Below are 24,260 nucleotides of genomic sequence, written 5' to 3' on the forward strand. Positions count from 1 at the left end.
GAATCATAGAATCACTAAGGTTGGAAAAGACCTAAAAGATCACCCAGTCCAACCGTTCACCTATTCCCAATAGCTCCTACTAAACCATGTCCCTCAACGCAACATCCAGTCTTTCCTTGAACACCCCCAGGGTCGGTGATTCCACCACCTCCCTGGGCAGTCCATTCCAGTGCCTGACCACCCTTTCTGAAAAGTAATACTTCCTCATGTCCAGCCTGAATTTCCCCTGGCGTAGCTTGAAACCATTCCCCCTGGTCCTATCACTAATGACACGAGAGAAGAGGCCGACCCCCAGCTCACTACAACCTCCCTTCAGGAAGTTATAGAGAGCAATAAGGTCTCCCCTGAGCCTCCTCTTCTCCAGGCTGAACATTCCCAGCTCCTTCAGCCTCTCCTCATATGGCCTGTGCTCCAGACCCCTCACCAGCTTCGTTGCCCTTCTTTGAACACGCTCCAGGGCCTCAATATCTTTCTTGCAGTGAGGGGCCCAAAACTGGACACAGTACTCGAGGTGCGGCCTGACGAGTGCTGAATATAGGGGAACAATCACCTCTCTGCTCCTGCTTGCAACACTGTTTCTGATGCAAGCCAGGATGCCATTGGCCTTCTTGGCCACCTGGGCACACTGTCGGCTCATGTTCAGCCGAGCATCAATCAATACCCCCAGGTCCATTTCCTCTACGCAGTCCTCCAGCCACACCGCCCCAAGCCTGTAGCGTCGCCTGGGGTTGTTGTGGCCGAAGTGCAGGACCCGGCATTTGGCCTTGTTGAAACTCATCCCATTGGCTCCAGCCCAGCTCTCCAGCCTGTCCAGATCCCTCTGTAGGGCGTCGCTACCCCCAGGCAGATCCACGCTTCCAGCCAACTTGGTGTCATCTGCGAATTTACTGAGGGTGCACTCGATGCCCTCATCGAGGTCATCTATAAAGATATTGAAGAGGACAGGCCCCAGCACCGACCCCTGCGGAACACCACTCACGACCGGTCGCCAGCTGGATTTGACTCCATTCACCACCACTCTCTGCGCCCGGCCCTCCAGCCAGCTCCTTACCCTACTTTCTTAGATTGCAAAGGAGAATGGTATGCAGTTCTGATGACAACCAAAACCACTGCAGCTTTTTCCACAATTGTAGAACTGGAATCCCCTTCGATAAGCTTGAAGATTAAACTGAGTACTAGACTTAAGGAAAATATAACATCCCGCTTCACAGTATAGGACAGACATGGGATATTTACTATTATTAAGTGACCCAGCACATCATCTGCATCTTTTTTTTTAATACCCAACTACAAATGTTCTTTTCTTACACTTCTCTCTCATGCTGCTTTAGAGACAATTTCAATTGTTTGCATCTGCAATTCATAACGTGCACATATGCTGTACACAATGCTGTGTTTAATTTCAGGACATCAGTTTTGCTTTGGCTTTAGAGTATTTGGATTAAATCTGAATATAAAGTTCAACTTCAAAACCAACCTTTTTATCCCCCTTTGATTAGTTTAGTTTATGTTCTTGCTTAGCAGCAAGAAATTAATTCAGGCACCTGCTCCTACTCAAGTGGAGGTAGAGTTCAGCCTTGCTTTTGCTCTTCTTTCTTCATTCCCTTGAGTGTACATTGATATTCCAAAGACGTTTTAGGTTGAGAATTCTGTGAAGCTTTTCTATCAGTCCAAGGGTAAATGAGCCTGAAAATAAATCTTTCAGCAGTGATAGGAAGCTCTATTATTGGGTTCAACTTCATACAAATAACAGTTCTGTTTTGCTGTAGCATGCATTTAACAATGCTTTTGCAATGATAATTTTTACTATTAAAATACAAAGCTTTATGAATTTTGAAGATACATTCTTTTTACTGATTCTTATAAAATGCTGTACTGAATAAATGGAAGTGAACAGATTTGTCTTTGCAACATAAAGTAGGAAGAGTCTCAGAGAATCCTGATCATTGTTACCTGAGGAAAGAATGTCATGTATTCAGGTCTTTGACTTCCTGTGTCACTGTATGCTCATTTTGATGTATAATTTATGTTTTATTCCTGTTTGAGTTCAGCAGCACTCACAGAGAAGTAGATATGCAGGAAGGGGAAGAAGTTTAAGTAGAGTGTGAAATTTGTTGTCTAAGGGGATGCTGAGACAGCTGGACTTGTTTAACATGGAGAGCAGAAGGCTAAGAGGGTATCTACATGCTATCTTCAATTACCTGGGATCACAGAGCCAGGTTCCTCTCCTCCAGGAAAAGAATGTGAGGCAATAGTTGCAGCTACAGCACAGTAAATTTCAAATAGATATACAGTAAAAATAAAACCACCATTTGGATGGTCAAGTACTAGAACAGATTGCTCAGAGGGATTTTGGGATCTGCATCTTTGGAGGTGTTCAAAGATTAATTGGATATGGCCCTCAGCAGCCTTTTGAAATAATGATGCTGGTCCTATATTTTGGAACTAGATGGTGTTAAGAATACCACAGGGACTAGAAGTCCTTTCCAACTCAAGTTACCATTCAAATTTGAAAGCACACAAAGTAGGATAGAAAATCTATCTACCATATGTGACTGTAGTTTTCCACCACATAGTAATGTTAGGAAAGGACCAGCTCTATTCTGAGCTTTGATTGCTTAAGCAACTGCAGAATTTCCAGCATCTGCAACCTGCTCCCTGCTGTTGAAGGGAAGCTTCCATTTGAAAAATATCTGACTGGACATAAGGTTGAGCACCAGCTATGAAGACAAAAGATTAGGTGATTAGGACACTAGTTTCCCCATTTAGCTGTGTTAGAGGGGATTCAGAGTGGATATTCGGAAAGGGCTCTTCATCAAGAAAGTAGTTGGGTGTTGGAACAGGCTCCCAAGAGAAGTCCTCATGGCATGAAGTTGCTGGAATGCATGAAGCATTTGGACACTGCTCTTAGACATACAGGAGTCGGACCTGATGATGCATGTGGGTCTCTTTGAACTCGGGTTATTCTATGAATTAGTGATTCCATGGTTCTACAGTTCTTTGATCTGAGTTGGGTCTGACCACCTATCACAGCCATTTGATACTATGTTACATAAGAGTTTGTATCCACTGCCATCTGAAAAAACTTTCTGTTATCTAGCTTCTCCCCTGGAAGTGCACAGGTCACCTGCAGATTGCCAACCTTGTTTTGACAAAATATTCATATAAAATTATTTCATAATGACCAGTTGCTGAGAATAATTTTCCATGCATTTGCTATATATTTGTTGTGGAAAGGATTTATTTGGTCTGTAGATAGTCTTTATTCTGGAACATAGACATACCTGAGAAGATTGCCAAAGAGTTCTTTGACTTTCACATGCCTTGTATTTAGCCACTATTTGCAATAGTTCCATGTTCTGAATTACAACAGGAGGAGGAAACAGTCTTCCTCTCAGATGATTTTCAGATGAATTTGCAGCTTTGCTTCAGCTGCAACCATAACCTGGGACAAAATCTACACTTAGCAGAAAATTTCTTTTTAGTTTTGATCAAAAGATAAAACAATAACTTTCTTGAATCACCAGATAAATTGCTAGATATTCTGCATGCACAGTTTATACTGTAGCATGCTACAACTGAATTGTATTTCTTGGAAAGTAACAGTAACTGAAAGTGTGAGGACATTTATCCAAAGAACATAATGGCAATATTTTCCCCTTCCTACAAGTCTGAAAGTTTAGCTAAGACAACAGAGAGCTGTGTAGTGGGAGGTGTTAGTATTATGACTCCACGATCTTTGACTCTAAGGGAGCAGACTGGTCTTATTTCAAGCTGTCTAAAAGAGCAGTACTAGCATTGATTGCAGAGCTAGCTGGAGCCTTTTGCCCCTTCTTACCAGCTAAAAGAAAGTACCAATACCTACCTAAACAAGATGATGAAAACAAGGAGTAATACATTGCAAGATGTATAACAAACTTATTATTTTTTTTTAATGTATAGAGAGGAAAAGTGAGCTAGGTAGGATTTTAATGTCTATGTGCAAGTTCAGTTCAAAGCAGAACTAAGGTTTTCCATCTACATTGTTTAATAAGTTTTACATTTCAGAAGGAGTACAAAACATTCAGTTCATTATGTGCTAGGACAAATTTGATGAGTCCAAAGATATCACCTACATAAAACCACAGAGATTCAGAAATGTCTTCAAAATTACCCTTACGTATACAAAATTAATCTGATCTCCCATGAAAACCTTTCCTGTGAATTTTCAAGTGCTTCCTTGCTTAGAAAAATGGCATGATAAGGAAGATGTTTTCTTTTCTTTTGTTTTCTTTCTTGTATGTACGAAGTATGAGAAGAGGAGCATTATGTGACAATTTTTTGAAGTTCAGAAAGAATTCTGATTCCATGGCTACAAAGATTTAAATGATTCCCTTAGAGGGAGGTAAGGCACTGAAATAGGCTGCCCAGAGAATGATGTCCCATCCTTGGAGGCATTCAAGGCCAGGCTTGATGGGTTCCTGGGCAGTCTGATATAGCAGCTGGCAACCCTGCTCATGGCAGGGGGGTTGGAACTAGGTGATCTCTGATGTCCCTTCCAACCTAAGCCATTATATGATTCTATGATTCTGTATAACAGAGCCTTAAAAAACAAGCAACAAAACCCCAGCATTGCTTGGACATTTTATAAAAGATTCATATTTTTGAGACTGAAAGACCATCAGTATTTTTAGATAACATAGTGTCAGTAGCATCATCTAATACCTCAGAGATCTTCAGTACTAGTTACAGAATGCTCCTTAGTCAGTCAAGAGGATTTTAAACTCATTGTAGTAAAAAGTTAGCAAAAAGCCTGAAAAGTAAGAATCGGAGGAGATACTATTTCCCTTTAAAAGACTAAAGAGCAGAATTATGATGAACAAAAATAGCAATGAGATAACTATACTCACATGTGTGAAAAGCCATGATCTGCTGCCATTCTTACCATGTATTTTTTTACGACTCATAGTGTGTATGTTCCTGCAAGGGGAAAGTAAGATGCAGCTGCTTGGGTCTTGCTTTTGCTTGTGACATACAATCAAGCAGAATTGGAGAAGAAAACACTGGAGTTTATTAACCAAAAAGCCTACTAGGCTCCACTGACGTCCACTGTCTTGAAGGAACAAGTTCTGAATATATATTTTTAATGTAAGAATCTTCTATCTAGATACTTGCATCATATATGTCACAGTTGAAATCGCAGTGATTCTAGTCAGACTCTTGAAGAGCTTGCAACACCAGGGATTCAGTCACTTGAGCATGTTCTTTTCCAACCTTGGTGATTCTATTATTCTATTAAACCCTTCAAGACATCATTCTGAATGTTTGAATGATTTTTTTCCTTTTACAGTGAACAATGTATAAATGCAGGCATTTTTAAAGAGAAAAAATTTATTCAGTGTATATTTGGATTACTGTTGCATCCTAAACAATTCCTTTCTTTTATTTTCTCTCTTTATTGCAAATGTCATAATGCAGTCTGTTTTGCTGTGTTACCTGAATGCACATATAGCCTCCAAAAGGCAACAAAAAAAGATCAGATTTCATTTTTTCTTTTTTCTTTCTTTTTTTTTTTTTTGCATAAGAATATTGCACATTATGAATATCTCCCTTTATCAAGTAGTAACATACACTGCCAGTTTCAAATGTGAGTAAGAAGAATACAATTATACAATATGATTACAGATAAGATTCCAGACACATATTGCATTAGTAATTTCTAAACTATTTCAGAACTTACAGAAGAGACAAATGTTATCATCACAGATTACCTTCAAACTCTCACACACACAAACGATAAAAAATGTTATGTATAAGTTCATCTGTATTTGTATGTATGAAGAACTTTGGATCAATTTATGTTCTTCAGTAGTCAAAGAGCACTTAACTACTTTTAAGATAGTGCTGTCTTGTGAAACTGAGGGAAACCATTCATATCTTAAATACGTTCAGGAGCTCCATTTCTAGTTACCTGGCAAGAGTAATAATAAAAGAGTCTCAAAAGCAATTTTGGGAGTGACTGCATCTTCTGGATGCAGGCACTGCAAAATTGGCTGGATAGTTAGGTATATAGCTAGTTCTTGAAATGCCAAATTTTGCTGATTATAAGTAGCGTTTGGTGAAGATAGGCCTCTAAGAAGATACAGTTTTCTTCTGGAGTAAATGTGATGAGTATCAAACTCATTCTAATAATGAAAGTTTCTATATTTTGTGAACATGCACATATTTAAGCAGTGAAAGATTAACTGAAAGCTGGTGATGGAGAAAAAGGGACAGAAAGGTGTACAAAAGCTTGCCATCAAAACTGATGTGAGAATTTTAGCACGTGGCACACACAGCTAGGTGTTTCAAAACTGTATGGAGACATTTTACGTTAGCTACTTATTCATTGCTACAATTTACTGCTGTACTGAACTGAGCCCATGTATCTGCAGTGTGAAAGTGTTTGAAATATGTTAGGTTTCGTATTTCTCTTACTTAATGTTAATAGTTAATATTTATCATAATGTATATTTACACACATTCACACACAAAAGACTTTTTTCCCTCCTGTCAAGAGACTACATGAAAGGGTACATACAAAGATTTTACTAACTCCTCTGAGAACGCTTCAGGAGTAGTTTGTGTTGCGTTTTGTGCAATATTCTGTCAAGGTGATTTCTATGGTAACCTTTATTTGCATTCTTTCAAATGGAGGTAAATTCTGACACATTCCATTAAATATTGATAGCAGTGTTTCATCTGCTGGAAGCTCACATGGGAATATTTAATTTTATCTACTGTCTGAGTCTATCCTCTTGTGGTATCAAAGCAGCAAGCTCTTTACTGTTAAAATGTTAATTAGATTTTTATAACCATTTTTATCTTTCTGTTCTTCATCTAGATTGCTCCAAACATGTTTATTTACAATTCCAAAGTGCTTCCTTTAATATTCCACATCTTCTTACTCAGAGATTAGCTTAATAGCTAAACCTAAAAAATGTACCCTATGACATATAAAATATCTACAGAATCATAATGATGCAATTTTTATTGTATTTTTTTTTTCAACAAACAAGCTAATAACTGAGTGATTCAAAAGATCAGCTTTTAAGGAAAAGTCTGAAGAGAAAACGTCATAATTAGTTTCAAAATGGTATCGGTTTCTGAAATGTGGATTGGTACTGAAATCGTTCACCTAAAAGAATTATTTCTGGGTGGGAGGATGCAAGCTGAGAAAAATAAGTAGAGATTTAAAAAAAAAATCTCTGGCTTCCTGAATGGAACATGAAATACCTCTAGAAATCTAAAAATTTCCTCTGGCAATATACCCTTCCATTACGAATTGTGTGTTCATTTTACATAAAACATCAGTCAGGAAATGGGTGTGTGACAGTTTTCTTATGAAGAAATTAGTAAACATGAATTTGTGGTAAAGGCTAGGGCTCTGAACCACTACTGTTTTATGTCTTGCATCACTGCTTACAGATCTGAACAATAATTACAACTGGATTTAAAGCGTCACTAAGTAAAGAGAACAGCATTGATGCTCACTAGCATGCAGCTGAACAATGTGCAGGCAGCTGAACAGGTGGCAACAACACAAGTTTAAATTGCGATGACCTTTTCTTATTTGATCTGCTGGCCTATAGGTGGAAAGTACTGCACATTAATGTGGAACTTCTGACCTTGTTTTGCCCTTCTGGGTAGATTCTGTGTAGCAATGTGATGATAAGAGATACTTTTGAACAAATGTGCTAATATCAATGTTTTCTGAGTTCCATTAAAGTAAGAAATCCTTGTGCTGAGACAGAAAATTGAAAATATTTATGTTAAGGTCATCTGTGAAAAGAAACAACAGGAGGCATGATCCTAGGCTGTGAATTTGCACTTCTGTGAAACAGTTCACTTCTTGCGTAGCTAACTGCCAAAGTTCCCTGTCTTTCTTGAACTGGGGAGCCCAGAACTGGACACAATACTGCAGATGTGGCTTCACTAGGGCAGAGTACAGGGAAAAGATTGCCTCCCTCGGCTTGCTGGCCTTACTCTATTTAATGCACCCCAGATTTTCACTGTTTTCCTGGGAATCAGAGTCAAATGTCTGACCTTCTGGCTTATTGACTCCACTGGCATAGTGACAGCCACTCAGGTATCTGCAATATATGCAAAGCAAAATTGCCTGGCTGTGTTTTTCCTTATAAGAATGGCTTTGGATAATATAATGGAAAACTAGGAAGGTAAAGGAGGTGGCACAGAAGCGACAGAAGTGAAGTAGGGAATAAAAAGGTTGGGAAACATAGAGATGGAGAGATAAAGTAGGGAAAGAGGGAAGAAATAAAATATTGGTACAGGTCTGGGTTGACAAAGTTGATTAGTGCAAATGAAGTGACGTGTTTCCAGAGTGATTTCAAATTAAGTACCATTAAGTAAGGCACAGAGTTGGATCGCATCAGCAATGTGGATTGAAGCCAATCAAGTGCTATGGACACATGCTTTTGTACTCAAAGGGTTGGTAATGCAGAATATGCTTATGCTTAGCATTCTCTGAGAGCTATTGTTCTAAGAGGAACAACAAATTCAAGATATTTTCAAATGTGCAGGAGCCGGCATGGTCCAGCTGAATCAGGGCTGTTCTGAATGCTGTTAATTTGGAAGACAAAGGAGCACAGGGCACTTGAATTGAGCTGACTCTGACATAGCTAACTAGTACCTTCTTCAGTAGTCACGAATTTGTGCTTTGTCTGAGTTGACACTAAAGACTATAAATATGACTCTGACCGTTAGACACAGCAAATCATATACAAGCAGAGCTGCACCTGCACTGATTGACTCCAGAGAATCTAAGCTGGATTCTGTACCACTTATCTACCCTGTGATGTCTTTCACTTGCTAGTCACCAAGCGGCACCCATGGACTAAGGCGTGGTCAGCCATTTGGGCAAGATGTGTGCTATTTGGCTGATCAGATAATGGTGCCTTGCAGATTACATCTAGTCTTCAGGCTTCTAGTTAGTCATTCCTCATGACACTTATTGATAACTAATATACACTGAGCAACCATTTTTTGCCACTGTTAAATTATACTATCTTAGAACAAGGAACTAATGTCATGACAAAAAATACAAGTAAATTTCAGTATAGATAAGATTTATGTAATGTCTTTTCAAAGCAAGAGAAAACTTTAAACACTGTATTCCCACATGTCTGAAGGGCTTCAACACATTATAGTTCAGAACTATAATGAGTGTAAATAAACTGTTATTTTATATCTATTTGTTTTATAATTGAAACATGAAATGTAATGGCTCTGTGAAATCATGTTCTATTGGCTGGAGTAAACAACATTTATGTTCTGGATTTAGAAAAAAAATACAAAGAAATCACAATGAAAAGCTGCAATTTATTTCATCTGAAAAGTCTAGAAGCCATATTTTTCTAGCACATAATTCTAGAGTACTGCACATAGTGTTCTTTTAATATATAGAGTGTTTACAGGATGGGTAGCATGTTTTTGCCTATGAACTGAGGAAGATAACTATAACATTGACCCAGGTAACTACAAGGCTGGAGATACTTGAAGCAGAATTTCTGCAAAAGAAATGGAGCTCTGACCAACACACTAAGTTTTTCAGTGTAACTTTTAGAACATGGTCTCTGCTGGGTCTAATGAGCACAGAATTGGAGAATACTGTTGCATGTATATAGCAGTACATAACACATCAGTTTCATTTCCTCTATGTTTACATCCCAAAGCTGTGCAAGGACAAGGCATTTAATATATATTAGCTCTTTATCATGAAAGGAAAACCAAAATATGTGACAAGAGGAAAGACAGAATGTTCAGCCACATTTCTGCAAGAGAGCCAGGACATCAGGGTTTCTCTGTTTAGACACAGCCCAAGATAACGTTGGCGTTGAAGTCAAGCATACTTGATATTTATGCATGCATGCATGCATTTGTGTGTGCTTAATGAGTGTGTTCTTCCAGCATGCACACATCAGTATACAAATTGCTGTGTGCTTGCCAGTCTGATCATGACACTTATCCCTTTGCACAGTTGTTTGATTCTCTTCCTCTGAAACACTGCAATGTTGCCAAGGTCTGACCTAACACATCTTTCTCACTGCATCCTATTCTTGTTGCTTTGAGAAATTTCCTTTTCTGGGCCAATCTGATGCATTAATTTTCCAGACCTTGAAGACAGTCCTGTTAATAGTCATATTCATATCCAAGATCTCAATTCAATTCTGTACACATACGTGCTAGGTGAGACAATCCAAGAAGTATGATACGTCCCTATGGAACTGCTAGCTACAGCATGGGATTAAAGGAGGTCCCCAGGAAAGAGAGGTGAGTTTATGAGACTGTAGGAGCTGTTACATGCGCTAAACATTACTGTGAATTTCTGGTGGGACTGGTAAAATTTGACCAGTTTCCCTGTCATTTTCATGTGTGATGATTGGTTCATCTCCTTATGTACCGACGGAGCACAGCCTGATGAAGAACCGATTCAATCTTCTGAACACTTTGAAGAGCTGGAAATTGAAGAAATAGAAAGAAAAACAGCAGGAATTGCAGAAAGATCTTCCTAAAGGAGAACTACTGCCAATGGAATGGACACTTCCTCCTTCATCAGGAGATCTGCTCTGGAACCAGCTTTTCATTCATGCCCCTTTGATGTCCCAGAAGTAAAATCAAACATTCATACAGCTTTGCTCCAGCTGAGGGGCTGAAAGTCTCACATAGGGAAGATAATATTTCATTCACTTTTTTTCCTCTTCAACCCTCAATTGATTATAGATTGTACTTAGAAGGCAAAATTAACAGCTCTGCTCTCCAGCAGCTGTTCCTGTAACTAACGAGGAGGGGTAAGAGCTATGTAACACAAATTTACTGCTTCTGTGTATAGACTTAATTGATGAGGAGGTTGTTAGGTACTAACTAGACACCCTGAGCTACAAAGAGAAATTCTGCACATGCCTGTGAAGAGTTGTCAGACTGAATTACCATCAGTAACTGCCCAGCTATAAACTATGTTATTTTATTGGTTCCTTTAAACCATCCTTTCCCTGCAGGTACTTTTAATTGTCACTGAGATATGGTAACATCCCCCGATTGCCTTTCTACCCTATTCTAGAAGCTGCAGTGTTTTCCTTCCTTCCTTCCTTCCTTCCTTCCTTCCTTCCTTCCTTCCTTCCTTCCTTCCTTCCTTCCTTCCTTCCTTCCTTCCTTCCTTCCTTCCTTCCTTCCTTCCTTCCTTCCTTCCTTCCTTCCTTCCTTCCTTCCTTCCTTCCTTCCTTCCTTCCTTCCTTCCTTCCTTCCTTCCTTCCTTCCTTCCTTCCTTCCTTCCTTCCTTCCTTCCTTCCTTCCTTCCTTCCTTCCTTCCTTCCTTCCTTCCTTCCTTCCTTCCTTCCTTCCTTCCTTTCCTCCCTTCCTCCTTTCTTGTTCTTTCTCTTCTTTCTCCTTTCCCATGTAGATGTAATCCCATTGTATCCCTCACAGTAGATTATAGTTTATTATATAATTTTAATGCTATTAGCATTAGAAACACATTGTGCCTGTGACTACACTTGCCTTGTAAGATATTTCATCTCCTAAAATGTGGTATTTAGAAATCTCAACTCAAGTGGACTGAGAGCAATTTGAACCTAATAAGGAGATAATGATTTTTGGCAGACAAAAATCAAAAGCTAAGATTCTAACGCAGTTCATGTTCTCCTGTTTAAAAATCAAATTTATCAAATTTCACGATTAATCTTTTGAAGGGATATTTATATGGAAAATAAGCTGCTAAGATAGAATTTTGAGATCTTCTGAATGCAAGGGCAGTTATTTTGTTATCTTTTGAGTTATCTTTATTATGTTTGGTAAAGTAAATAAAAAGGAAGTGAGGCTTCTGTCTCTGCCTCTTTTCACCTATCCTAGACTATGTAGTCTACAGAACACTTGGGGATACATTTATTCCTGTTAAAAACTGAAGAACCCTATACATAGCATGTGACATATTTGGGAGACAGCGTTCCTTGAATATGTAATAAAGATGTCTGTCATAGCTAATGCTTAGATATTATTAATTCCATTTATACAAATATCTTTGTTCCCATTTTAGGGACTAGTGACAAGAGATCTCAAGAGCTCACGATGTCTACTGAGGAGCAATGAGCTCTAACAGGACTCAATGACTCATTTCATACCAGCACATTAGTTGGTTTGAACAGGAATGACAATTGAACTTTTTAACACTGAATTAAGTCTTTTGAACAGTAAAGTTGGCCCAGGCAAATGGAAATAGCCTCTTCTGCACAATTTTGAAAATAGGTCTAACAAATCAAAAGTCACTATTCTGTTTAAAAGATGGAGAGAGTGTTTTCTTCACTAAATAGTGTTATATGGGCTCAGATTCTGGGAAAATTTCATTACCATAGTTGGCCAACAGCTGAGATTTTGGTAATTCTGATATTGGCTTGCCTTTTGGTTTTGGTTACTTTCATAATCCTTTTTGTTCAAGAAGCAAGATTAACCCCTGGTATTCTGATTCTGTATCATGCTCACATCTGTATTTCTCATTCAAGGAGAGCACATTGTGATTAATTTAAACTACAACTTTGAAAATAACATTTCTCTGTGTTTTGTTTTGTTTTTAATGCTAATGTTTGCTTGAGAGCAGATTTTCCAGGGAAGGTTATATCTGATTACTGTGCATTTTTTAACTGCCTGGCATAGCTGTCAGTATGCCAAATGAGTACATCCCTTCCATTCTTCCTCCTTATAATGAAGTCTTCATCCTCCATTGCACAATTTTATTATACTTTAATGAGCAAAACAGCATCTTTTCTCATTGGCAACTAGTAGATAGATTCATATGTATATGCCATATTCTATATATTCTAGTGCCCACTATTCAAAATCACAACTGTTCGAGTGAAAGACAGCACTTGCAAAGCTGTACCTAGAGAAATGGAGATGGAAAGAGAGATTAATTTCTGACAAGTATCTCATGGCACATATCAGCCCAGAAGGAGATTTTACTGTACATTTTGAAGCTGGCCTCATTTAATACTTTTGTGAGAGAACATTCTGAACTTGGGTAAAACAGTGAGTGATTTTTGTAATGCACCAAAGCAGTACGTTAATTCTGTGCAGTTAGTTAAATTCTGGGAAGGCAATCAAATTCAGTAAATGTTATGGGGGATTTTCTCCCATGAACACAAAAAATCAGTGCTTCTGCAATACATACTTAGTGTCATTTAAGGGTACTATCATCTTTCTGTCAAATTCCCTGCCTACGCTGTCTTTTCTTTTCACCATCCTCAAAGATGACCCATTATCTGTTTCCTGCTATATGACACTTATAGAACCTGAATAGAAAATCAAAAGCAAGAAATGTGTTATTGCTAAGGCACTGCTGTTTTTCAACTTTTCTCATTTTTTTTTCTTTCTTTTTCTGTTGCAGACAACAAGGTGCTGAAAAGCATCATTTGCTAGACAGTAAAACATGAAGAACAGACATCTCATCTACATTTTTACAAAGAGTAAACAAGTAGGACATTGATGTAAAATGGGTATTAAACTTCCCACTCTTTTCTCCCCCTCTTTATCTACTTTTTTAATAAGTAGTTAACTCTTTGAAAGCCATCTACTTCAATCAAAAAGCTTCTGAGCTGTCATTTTTTTAGAAAGTATAGTGCAGATGCTGTAGTAGAGGTATGGCTTGTATCTTACTGCTGCCTGAACTTTCAGAGGCTGGCCCACAAGAGAACAAGTGCAAACTTTGTAGAGTGCTATACAGTGGCTCTATCCTGTGGCACATGCCTTACATTACTCCTATCAATGCCCTAATTCAACACTAACCACTGCTACTCTTCAGCTTTGTGTTTGGACATTCAACAAGTATTGAATCCTTGTCACCTGCCCTTCTCTGGCCCACCTCTGTAGGCAGTGCTCCCCTTCTCCTAGCAGCATATTCATTGATATTCAGGAGCAAGGGCAGAGACAGAAATCAGTCTTGCAGTGCATAAAAAGAAAAAAATAATTCTGAAGAATACTATATAAATTCACTCATTTTGCAACAGTTCAGTTTGGTACATGCTTGAGAGAGTCTGAGCCAGAAAACTGAATAAGCTGCTGCAGCCATGACAGGTATATTTGGTGCAATGGAAGTAGTATGACTGGGCTTTATTACAGCAAGTAATGTAATTTCAGAAATAACCTGTATGGAACATATTGCTTCTGCTGCACATGTCAGGAAATGGACTTTGATTGATGTTGTTGCAACACAAAACCACGTACTAAAACTTTTTAATTATGATGACAATGTAAAAGCATAGAGGGTGCTCACTGACAGTGTTCACTGCCTTTATAATTAATAAATGGACATAGCAGATTAATCCTGCATGCTGTTCATGTTTAAGTATTCTTTCTAGTTGCTGCCATCAGCACATATGCAAGCAATAAGGCATGACAGGGGGTCTGGTTATCATCACCTCTGGGGTGTTAAGAGGCATCCTCCAGGGGAGCGATCATCTCATGATAACCACACCACCTGGAGTTACCATATTGCAGCTATAAAATATGTATTAGTGTAAGAGAAAAACATGAAGTTAGGAGTTCAGAATGCTAAAAAGCATAATTTGGTTTGCATCTCTGCAGCTCTATATGAGAATATTAACCAGACCTATTGTAATACTTCCTCAATTCTGTAAGCTAGAATACCACTTTAGCAACTTTTTTTTTCATTTCTTTTTTTTTTTCCTGTGGCAGCTCTGTGTGATAGTCAAGAATGAAACAGGGATGACACAGACACTGGAGGACAGAAAGTGAGTTAGTCACATTTTCCTCAAAGGGAATATCTCAGTTGGCAGATGATATCCCTAAACACGTTTTTTCAAAGTAAAAAGCAGAAGGGAATCGCAAATCAAATTAGATAAGTGTCTATAATTTTAAATTTTAAATAGGCTAATTTCTCCTCAGAAGCGCATTTAGAGTATATTTAATTTGAATTTATCAGAAAACTATGGAATGAAGTACATGGCAATACAATAACTCATTGTCTGCAGTTCACTACGGTAATGTAACAAACTGTTATCTCGTACTCTAATGACTTTGATGTTAATGGAGTCATGTGCTCTTCCTGACCTCTTCTGAATTGGACGGATTTATATCTGCATTCACTGTCCTTCTGGTTTTCTGCTTCACTCTCAACTTTCCTAATAACATTATTATCTTTACTTCTGTTTAATTTCCTCTTTAGAAGGAGAGAAGCTTTTACTTAAATGAAGAATTTTAGTTTTACACTTGTAAGGGTAATTTTTTTTAATCGGTAAACTCTGAAGAAACTGATCCATTACTGATATTGTGACCATCTATTCCCAAGAGCATTCCTTGCTTTTTCACGTGGGGTTTATCTACTTAATGAAATTTGGCTGACCTGTCACCCAGAGACAGTCATAAAAAATTTTCTGCAGTACTCTCCTTTCACTTCCTGCTGTATCCGTTGCCTGTCTGATAGCACCCATAACAAGTGGTGGGTGTAAAGATGAACTTTTCTTGAGCTCTGTAGGTGGTTGGAACTGTGATGTACACTCATGAGAATGTAGTCCTGAGAATGCTAAGTGGCTACAAAATACAGAATGGTTTCATTTATTGCAGTCTTCTGCTCACTGTATGTTCATCTTGATTAGTGAATACACAAACAGCTAAGGCATCCCTGGGGCAGGCAGAGCAGGAAAATCATTTGCTTGTGCAGAACCTATTTTATGCTTGGAGTACAGCTTCAGTGCATAAAGAATAGGAAGCAATTTATGTTTATTTTTCATGAGTCTACAAGGCACTTTGAGATGTTACCTTCCCATTCTAAATTCAAAATATCTAAGCTCTGTGTGCACTGTGAGATAATGCCAACTCTTTCCAGGCATCAGCTTATGGCTGTCATGGTTCTGGCCTGTTTCAGCCTAGTTCTGTGACTAATGGGGCAGAGGGACCCATAGACCCATGCCTGGGAAAGGGGAAAGAGGGAAGATAGGGATACGGGCCCAAAGGAGGAAAAAATCTACAAGTTAGGGGAGAAAACTAATTTACTAAATATGATAGTGGAATGTATATAACGTATATATAATACATTATAATTTGAATTGAAGCTAATAAATCAAATAAATGAGAGAGAGAGAGTCCAAATGAGAAATGAGAGTCCAAAACTAAAGGCCTTACTCTAATGCTGTAGGCTAGATAGCCAGCAATGACGAGAACCAAAAAGGCAAATACATCTTTTGCAACATTACTTTTGGTTCCATGGAAAGTTATAAGGAGAAACTTGTGAAGATGTATTTTTGCAGATTTTAGGTACTGTGAGAATTTCCCAGGATATTGTCTGTGTCAGTTAACAGCTAATACAAAAGAATAACCATGTGACTATTTTAGCTTGAAGAGCATGACTGTCATTTATACCACTTAAGAAATGCAAGACAAAACTATTCTTGATTTAATTCACCATTCTGACTTAGAGAATGAAAAATAGAGATATAAAACACCAGACCAGAATAATTCCTCTGGGAATTTGTCTTTTATCTTTTGCTGACCCCACCAATTTCTCTATTCGTAATCCAACTAAAAGTAAATGCTGTTAAATATCATCATGCAACTTCCACTGCCATGATCAGGATTGGAAGTGGGATGGAACTAAAGGTATGAGAACAGTAAGGTTGGTGCTGACAGGGGTTAAGTGAGCCTGCAGCACTCTATGGAGGAGAAGTATCCGCAGGAACGTATCCAACTGTTCAGTTTTTCAAGATTGTTTTAGAGCAGGTGTCACTCATGTCTAAAGGAATAATTTATTATAAGTTTTGGAAGTTAATATACAGGAGACTTGTTTTTTTCTGCTTTCTTTCTTGATAATTACAGAAAAACTCTTTTAGACTGTCATGTAGTCACTTAACATTATTTCTTTTTTTCCATAACTCCATCTTCTAGCAGCACAAAGAGCTCTGCAGCTTGGTAATACATTAACTGCTTCCTTTGGGTAGTGAAAAGCAGCACTCAGTAACCAAATGTGATAAATTACCGATGCCAGACAATTATCTATATATCTATTTTTTCCTGCTGTTCTACTGCTTCACTTTTTTTGTGTGTATATGCGTGTGCAAAAGATTGTCTAGATTTACAAACTGTGTTGCCATTAAATGCCACTGCAGAGAAAAAAGAAAGAAAATTTACTGCGTGACATATTTGCCCTTCCCAAAATTTTAGGTTGACTGATATTATTAGTTTGTGTAATTTTTTTTCCCTGCCATTTTAAGAAGCTCTATAAATGCAGACTTGTCCTGTGAAATGCTATTTTGTTCAAAATCTGTCACTTTCAGCTTTTGCTTGCTAGATGGCATGGTGCATGAGTTCTGCTGACTGAGTTTTCTTCATTGGGTGCTGCAGCTCATGGTGAGCTTCACAGATCTTGAGCAGCTTTGCCTCTGATGGATGTTAGTACATTTTCTCAGTGGCTGACTTTTATTAGTTTCAAAAGATAACAGTCTATGTAGCCACATGCTCAAGTATGTATGTGTGCGAAGGGCATCATGATGAAAAATTGGAACTCTCATGCTCTTCTTTGCCAGATTATGTCCTTCAGAATATTATTTCTGTTTCCAGGTATGATATTTAATGCAATAGTGAAACTGTAGAAAGCCACAACTGCCTCTCTGACTTAAGGATAGGAAGAGATAGCATTGAGTTTATTCCAATTCTGTGAATTTCAGTGCCCCACTCTGCACAAAGAATATTTACTCCAATGGAATGTCTGAATTCCTTTGTTATACCTGAGCACAGGCAGTTTGGTGGAAGGAGGAACACTTTCAAACAGCATATGATGCATATGACTGTTGCTGGATCATTCCTGTGTAAAAATAGGATCAGGGTATGCTTCTGATGGAGACTGAAGGGTGTGAATAAAACTGCAGGATAGTAGCCATTTAATGTGCACAAGAAAATTGCTTCATATTCTTGAGCACCATCTGCTGGCATTTTCTCATTTAACTAGTATTTACATAAATGGAGGAATCTCTATAGAATGTTTCTGAAAGAAACAGAAGCTGAAGTCTGCAAGAAAACAAAATCTGGAGATGTTCCTTAGTTATGCTTGGAAAGTGATTTTTGGAAGACCATGCATGGAAATACACAAAAGGCCTGGAAATGGATTTCAAAGACCTTACCAAATTACTGTATGAAAGAGAAGACTTAATTAAAACCCTGAATGCATCACAGCATTTTTCACTGAGATGTGCAATGCCTACAATAGGGATTTTAGCATCAGCTTTTTTGTTGTTATTGTTCTGCAACAGGTGAGATTTGTTAGTATCTCTAGCCAAAATTGTCCAAAACCAAGGAAAAGGAAGGAAAGGAGTTTTGCTATGAATAACTTACAGTAATGGTGCAAGACTTATTTAAGTCAACTATTAAGCAAATGTTCAGAAAAACCCGTGAAGAGGACAATAGGAGAGATGAGGAGATGAGAGAAAATAGTAATACTGACCTGTCTTGACTCTTTAATGCGTGGATACTCAGTATCCACTTCTGTCCTCTTTCAAGGCCTAGAAATAGAGTTGCTTCTGAAACAAGTTTGAAGAGATCATCCACGACAAATAAAATAATAATAAAATACCTGAATTATCTTTAAAATATATAACCCAGGTTCAGATATCCATGTAGATCTGGTGAAGGCTTCAAACTGATTGCAAGATTTTGACTGTTTGGCCCTACCAGTTTTCAGCCAGTTCCTACACACCCCAGCAGCAGTAGCAGTGTAGTCTCATATCATGAATGTTGTAGTATTACATGCATCACATTCCTACATAACTCATCAGATCATCTCAAAGAAGTGTTTCTATGCTCTGTTCCATAAAGCCTCACCTGGCTGCTCCAATGCTTTGTATAGTGTGTGTGTATGTGGAAAGAATTTTGTTCTATGACAGTAAATTCGTTTGTTCTCCAATCTTTCATGTGATTAGCTTTTGAAAACCGGTTTAGACTTAGTTGCTTGCTTGGCTGAAAAACAAAGCAGTCACTGGATACACAGGGAAGGCCAGAAAAGGAGTATACACAGATTTCAGAAAACTAAGTTGCTGATATGTATCTGCGTATATGGTTATCATTTACATTTCCAAAAGTTCTGAACGTTATTCTGAGCTATGAGGTGGTATAAAGACTGTTGAATAGCAACTGATGTCTACTGTATTTAGGATTTATTAAAATTAAAAGCAAAAGTAAGGAATGAAACATAGTGAATACTGTGTCTGAAACAAGCCAGAGATCAGCGAAGTGGAAGACATGTTGCTTTGACCTGACCTTTCTCTTGGAAACTTTTCACACAGATAAAAAATGACAGTGTTGGAATTTGTCAAAGATACTGAAGACTACAAGATATGAGGCGATCATAGCTCAAAAATATTTTTCAGATGTTTTTGGAGAACATAATTTCTAATAGAATACATATACATTTGGACATGAAATGTTAATACAAAATACAAAACCACTATCAATAATTTTAAGACTGTGATTTTTTTATTTTTTATTTTAGTGTATACTTATTTCATTTTTGTGGATTGTTTACTTCTGAGAGTTCAATGCTTTTCCTGAAAGTAATATTAGTGGTGGCTTCAGCACCTCTGGTATTTAACTAATAATGCAACTATACTCACAATTAAAAAAAAAATATTATTATACAACTATAAGAATAGCCAAATCTGTGCACTATATTCTTATTTGTCCAGACATGGCATTTGCTAGCTCATGTGCCACTTACAAGATGTGTGTTTGCACATTTTTATCAATCTGATTCAGCTAGCCACCAAAATATATTTTCCACAGACAAGGAGAATACAATAATGCAGTAAGTCTAAACTTCACAATCTCTTTTAACCTCAACAAAAAATGGTCCTAAAAACTTTAAGTACACTTAGACTAGTGCATTATCTATCAAAAACAAAATTATAACTGAAATTTAGCCTAACTTTCATTCCTTTTGCGCTCTTGTGAAGCACATCACTGTGGAGAGCTGTAGCAGTGCAACTGGTGATTAAGTTTTAGCTAAATCTTTAATTTGAATTCAAATCCCTCCTACAGCTCTTGAATTTTTTTGAACATTTTTAAGTGAGTAATCTTTTCCTCAGTTATCAGGGATGAGAAAAGTATTTACACATTACAATTTTTTGTGTATATGGAGAAGTGTGGAATGGTACAGACTACGTCAGTATTGTTTATAATCCTTATTACTAGTGAGTAAGGAGTATTAAACTCCGATGCCTTTAGCCTTGAGATAAAACTGGCTTCAAAAAACAGTTTATAATATCCTGTCCTGGGAGATTTATGCTGAGATGTTAATGAAATAATATAGAAAAGGAAAGTAGATTAATAGTCCCGCTACTCCCGAACTTCTTAGTTGCACTATGCACTTATTATACTCTTTACTCATTTTTGCCTAACCCATGCACAACAGCAGAGCTACTATATTCTGTGTGGTATTGTTTTCTTGCTTCTGAAGTAACACCAATTGATTGTTACAAACGTGGCTTTTCTGTGAGGAAAAGGAAGACTTTGCTAAATGGTATTGATGGATAATAACTGCTTAAGCAGATATCGTTAACCACTTGGTGTGCATTACAAAGTTTGCATTCAAGACACACAAAATGGCAGTAAATTAATGAGCTTGAAATCAAAGTAAGCAAACAGGAAACAGAGGTGAAAGAGAAATCAGATTCCCATTAAAAGATTCAAATTAGCAAGGTTGTGAGATAAAGCTAATGTAAACCAATCTAGAAGTGTAATTTTCCTCAAGAGCCGAAACGAGGACTTTGTGCCACATTTGTTCCTCTTAAGCAGGGAAGACAGAGGTTAAGCTGGACTAAGGTAGATTAGGCTCTCTCCTGACCCGAGACACATGGGTGTGCCCCAAAAGGCTGCTCAGACTAACACTTTTTTCACAGGTGAACCAGAGGTTCCAGAATCTGTTTTTTTCTTCTTATCTAAACAGTATAGCTTATAACCTCACGGCAACTTCAAAGACATCTTGTAAGCAATAAGGACAGCTTCTCAACTGCCATTCAAAGTTAGGAAGAGAAACCTTCTCCTGACTTGGCAGTTATAGGACCTACATTTTTTCAATTTCTCCTCAGTTGAGAGCAACTGTAGAGAAGTTGAATGTTTTCCTACCAGTCTAAAAGTTTTCTCCCTAATTGTAAACAATAAGTAGTTAGAGAAATTTAAACAATTTAATGCTGAACCAAAAAAAAAAAAAAAGAAAAAAAAAAGACGTTACTAAGTGCCAAATGGTGGCAAGTAATACTGTTGAGTATTGCCAGCACTATAAAACAATACTTAAAACAGTTAGAAGTTACATTACAGAGCCAAGACTGTTGTGGCCTGACTGAAAGTGGTTGGAATTAATGAGAAGCTTCATGATATGTGACTGTTTTATGTGATGAAAAGACTGGACTGAAGTTCAAGATTACATCCTTTCTGCTTTTTACACTCCCTTCCGTATGTTTACATATCTGCATAATCCCCTTTCTCAGTTTCCAAAGCCTCATCCAAACTACTGAATACAGTGTTTAAGTCAGATGTCATAGACTAATCATGACCACCTTATCCAGCAATCAGTCCTATGTCTCCCTGGCTGCTGCCCTCTTAAATCTCAAAGCATAAATTTTTATGTTGTGTATGCTTGTGGATGTTCTAGGTTGTTTTTCAGTTTGAAGTGTCCGAAATACATAGCAATTGTGTTTTCATGCTGGGGAAGTGAGCAAATCATTAAGCTGATGAGCTATTGGTGCACCCGTGAAAAAGTGCAAGTCTGATCATTGCTGTGGGACATGTACATGCCAGGCAGAGTAGATCAGCACAGGACCTAGTCCACCTAAGTCCCACTTAACCTCTATGTGAAGAACTTAACAAAAATTGAAGTGGCACACAGACATTACTTTGGAACCTGCAGAAAATCATATTTCTAAACTGGCTTATATTATTTTTGGCTAGTGTGGGATGTAGCCTTGGGTACACTGTAGAAAACCAAAGGAGAGTGGCTGCTATGGGATGAAAGTTGAACCCTGGTTCTTAAAGGAGGAAAGGGCTGGGCTGGTGATTCCATGCTTTGTGCTGATGAGGATCCTAAGAGGATTGTAAGATGGGAAAGAATTCCAGAGCCTTAACACACACCTCCTTTCCCAAAGCCCTGATAATTACTGAGTAATTTGTGGGGATCCTCTCTTCTCTTATGGGAGGCAATGAGGAGGCATAGATCTCCCCATGCCCTCTTAGGTGCCAGCAGGCAATATTCCCATTTTACTGTCTGAATTGCATAATTGGAAGCACTTTTGCCTCTGAATTTAATGGGCCTTGAAAGCCACTAGTGCTCTTTGGGTTCAAACGGGATGTTACTGGTAGAGTTGTTTCCTTGGATTCCTTCAGGAGAAATGCCCTCTTCCCCCAGCAATAATTTATGAAGTAAGAGGGAAGGGAACTAGTTTTATGCTATCAATTTAATGTTAGTACAAAGCCTTTCTAGCAAAGATGCATTACTGTGGAAATCTGGGATTTTGTGGGTCTATGAGACTAATCTTGTGTGCAGTGATTCATGGGTAGTCCATAAAAGAAAGGCAGCTCTGCTGTGCTGTAGTAAGTTCAAGGCTACTGCAAAGAGGAAGAGAATAATCTTATTGGGTGAGAGAAGAGAAATGAACTTATATCAAAGAAAATTCAGACTGGATTTTAGAAAAACCTTTCTAATGATAGAACTGGTGAAGCACAGTAAAAGATTTTCTGGGAAGGATATGGAATCTGCAGAGCTGGAAATCTTTAAGAACTGATGAGAAAAAAATCTATGAGATATAGTACAGATGAAGGTTATTCTGCCTTGGCATAGGATAAGCTAGATGACTAGCTGAATGTCCTGTAGACTATTTTTATTTAAAATTGTAGAATTTATTGCTTGGCCCTTGACATTTTATGTGTTGCTTGTAGTACCACATTTTGGAAAAAAGGAGTGTCTAATTACTGTGATTGTGCAGATGAATTTCAAATGATGGCCAAACTAAAATAAATTAAAACAAGTTCATAACAAAAGAGACTTTAAGCCAGGCCTATGATGAGAGACTGCTTCATACTGACATAACTAGAGATGTCCAGAATGGATAGAGGGACTTTTCATTACATACTGTTGTGAAACTCAAATTCCAGCAAAAATTTCACCGGAGGCTGAGATTTTTAATGCTTCCCACTGCCTTCAAAACATGGAAGCAGTTTTATATGCATACTTATTTATCCCTTTTTACTGGAAAAAATACTTTTACAGCTGTTACAGAAGTGCTGTAGAGAGTTTAATATAATTGAAATGCTGTAGGCAGGGGAAAAAAGTCATGTTGTAGAGGTGGAGTTCCCAAAGGAAACTGAGTTCTGGCTCCAGCTACATTTTCTTGTTAGAATCTTGCTTTTTAGATAAATCTCAGACAGGAGTTTTGAAGCTGAAAATAGAAGCAGATGATGAAAATAATTCTAATCACTGAAGCAAGATACAGAAACAGCAGATCAGGAAAGTAGTCCTAGGTGAAGATAATAAATCCATGTCTGACAGATAGATACATTGGAGTGTACAAATTATATGCTTTTATCCAGGGAGAATTTTTGAGCAAGATTAGGGTTTTAATGTGATTGCCTTCTTGTGACAATTGGAAGGAACTGCATTATTCGTTGTAGTGAGAGGGCACCGAGCTGAGGTCACCGAGTGTTCTCTCTTCCACTCTGCACTTGAATCACCTTAGGTAGCAAATTGCATGCTCTACTTTAAACAAGAAAATAGAGGCAAATCACAGTAGCTGAAAAAGAATGAAGGTGTGTGCAGGCTCTTCTCACTTCAGATGAACAGTGAATGTCATGCGAAGGGAAAAGAATGGCTAAAAGACCGAAAGAAATAAAAACATGTCTTATTTACATTTGTTTGTGTATTTTAAAATACAGTTTCTTTATTCTCAGGTTATTTCTGAAGTGCATGTATATGTAAGTTGCCAAAATATAACAACACAGGAAATGCATCCCCTCCCTCCTTCCCCCGTACCCTCCATTTCAGCGATTAAAGTACTTCGGGTACTTTGATGTTTTAAATTCTAATTCCTTTGTTGTGATTTTTATGGTGGCTTTGAAGGTTACTTTGCAGCTTTTTGTATTTTCTTCCCTAATAGTTTTATCAGGGCATGCTTCTATTACAGCTATGGCACTTAAAGGAAATACATTATTTAAAAGCGAAATGGAAAGAGAGAAAATATAAGACT

Source organism: Tetrao urogallus (assembly GCF_951394365.1).
Source record: "Tetrao urogallus genome assembly, chromosome: 2".
NCBI lineage: Eukaryota > Metazoa > Chordata > Aves > Galliformes > Phasianidae > Tetrao > Tetrao urogallus.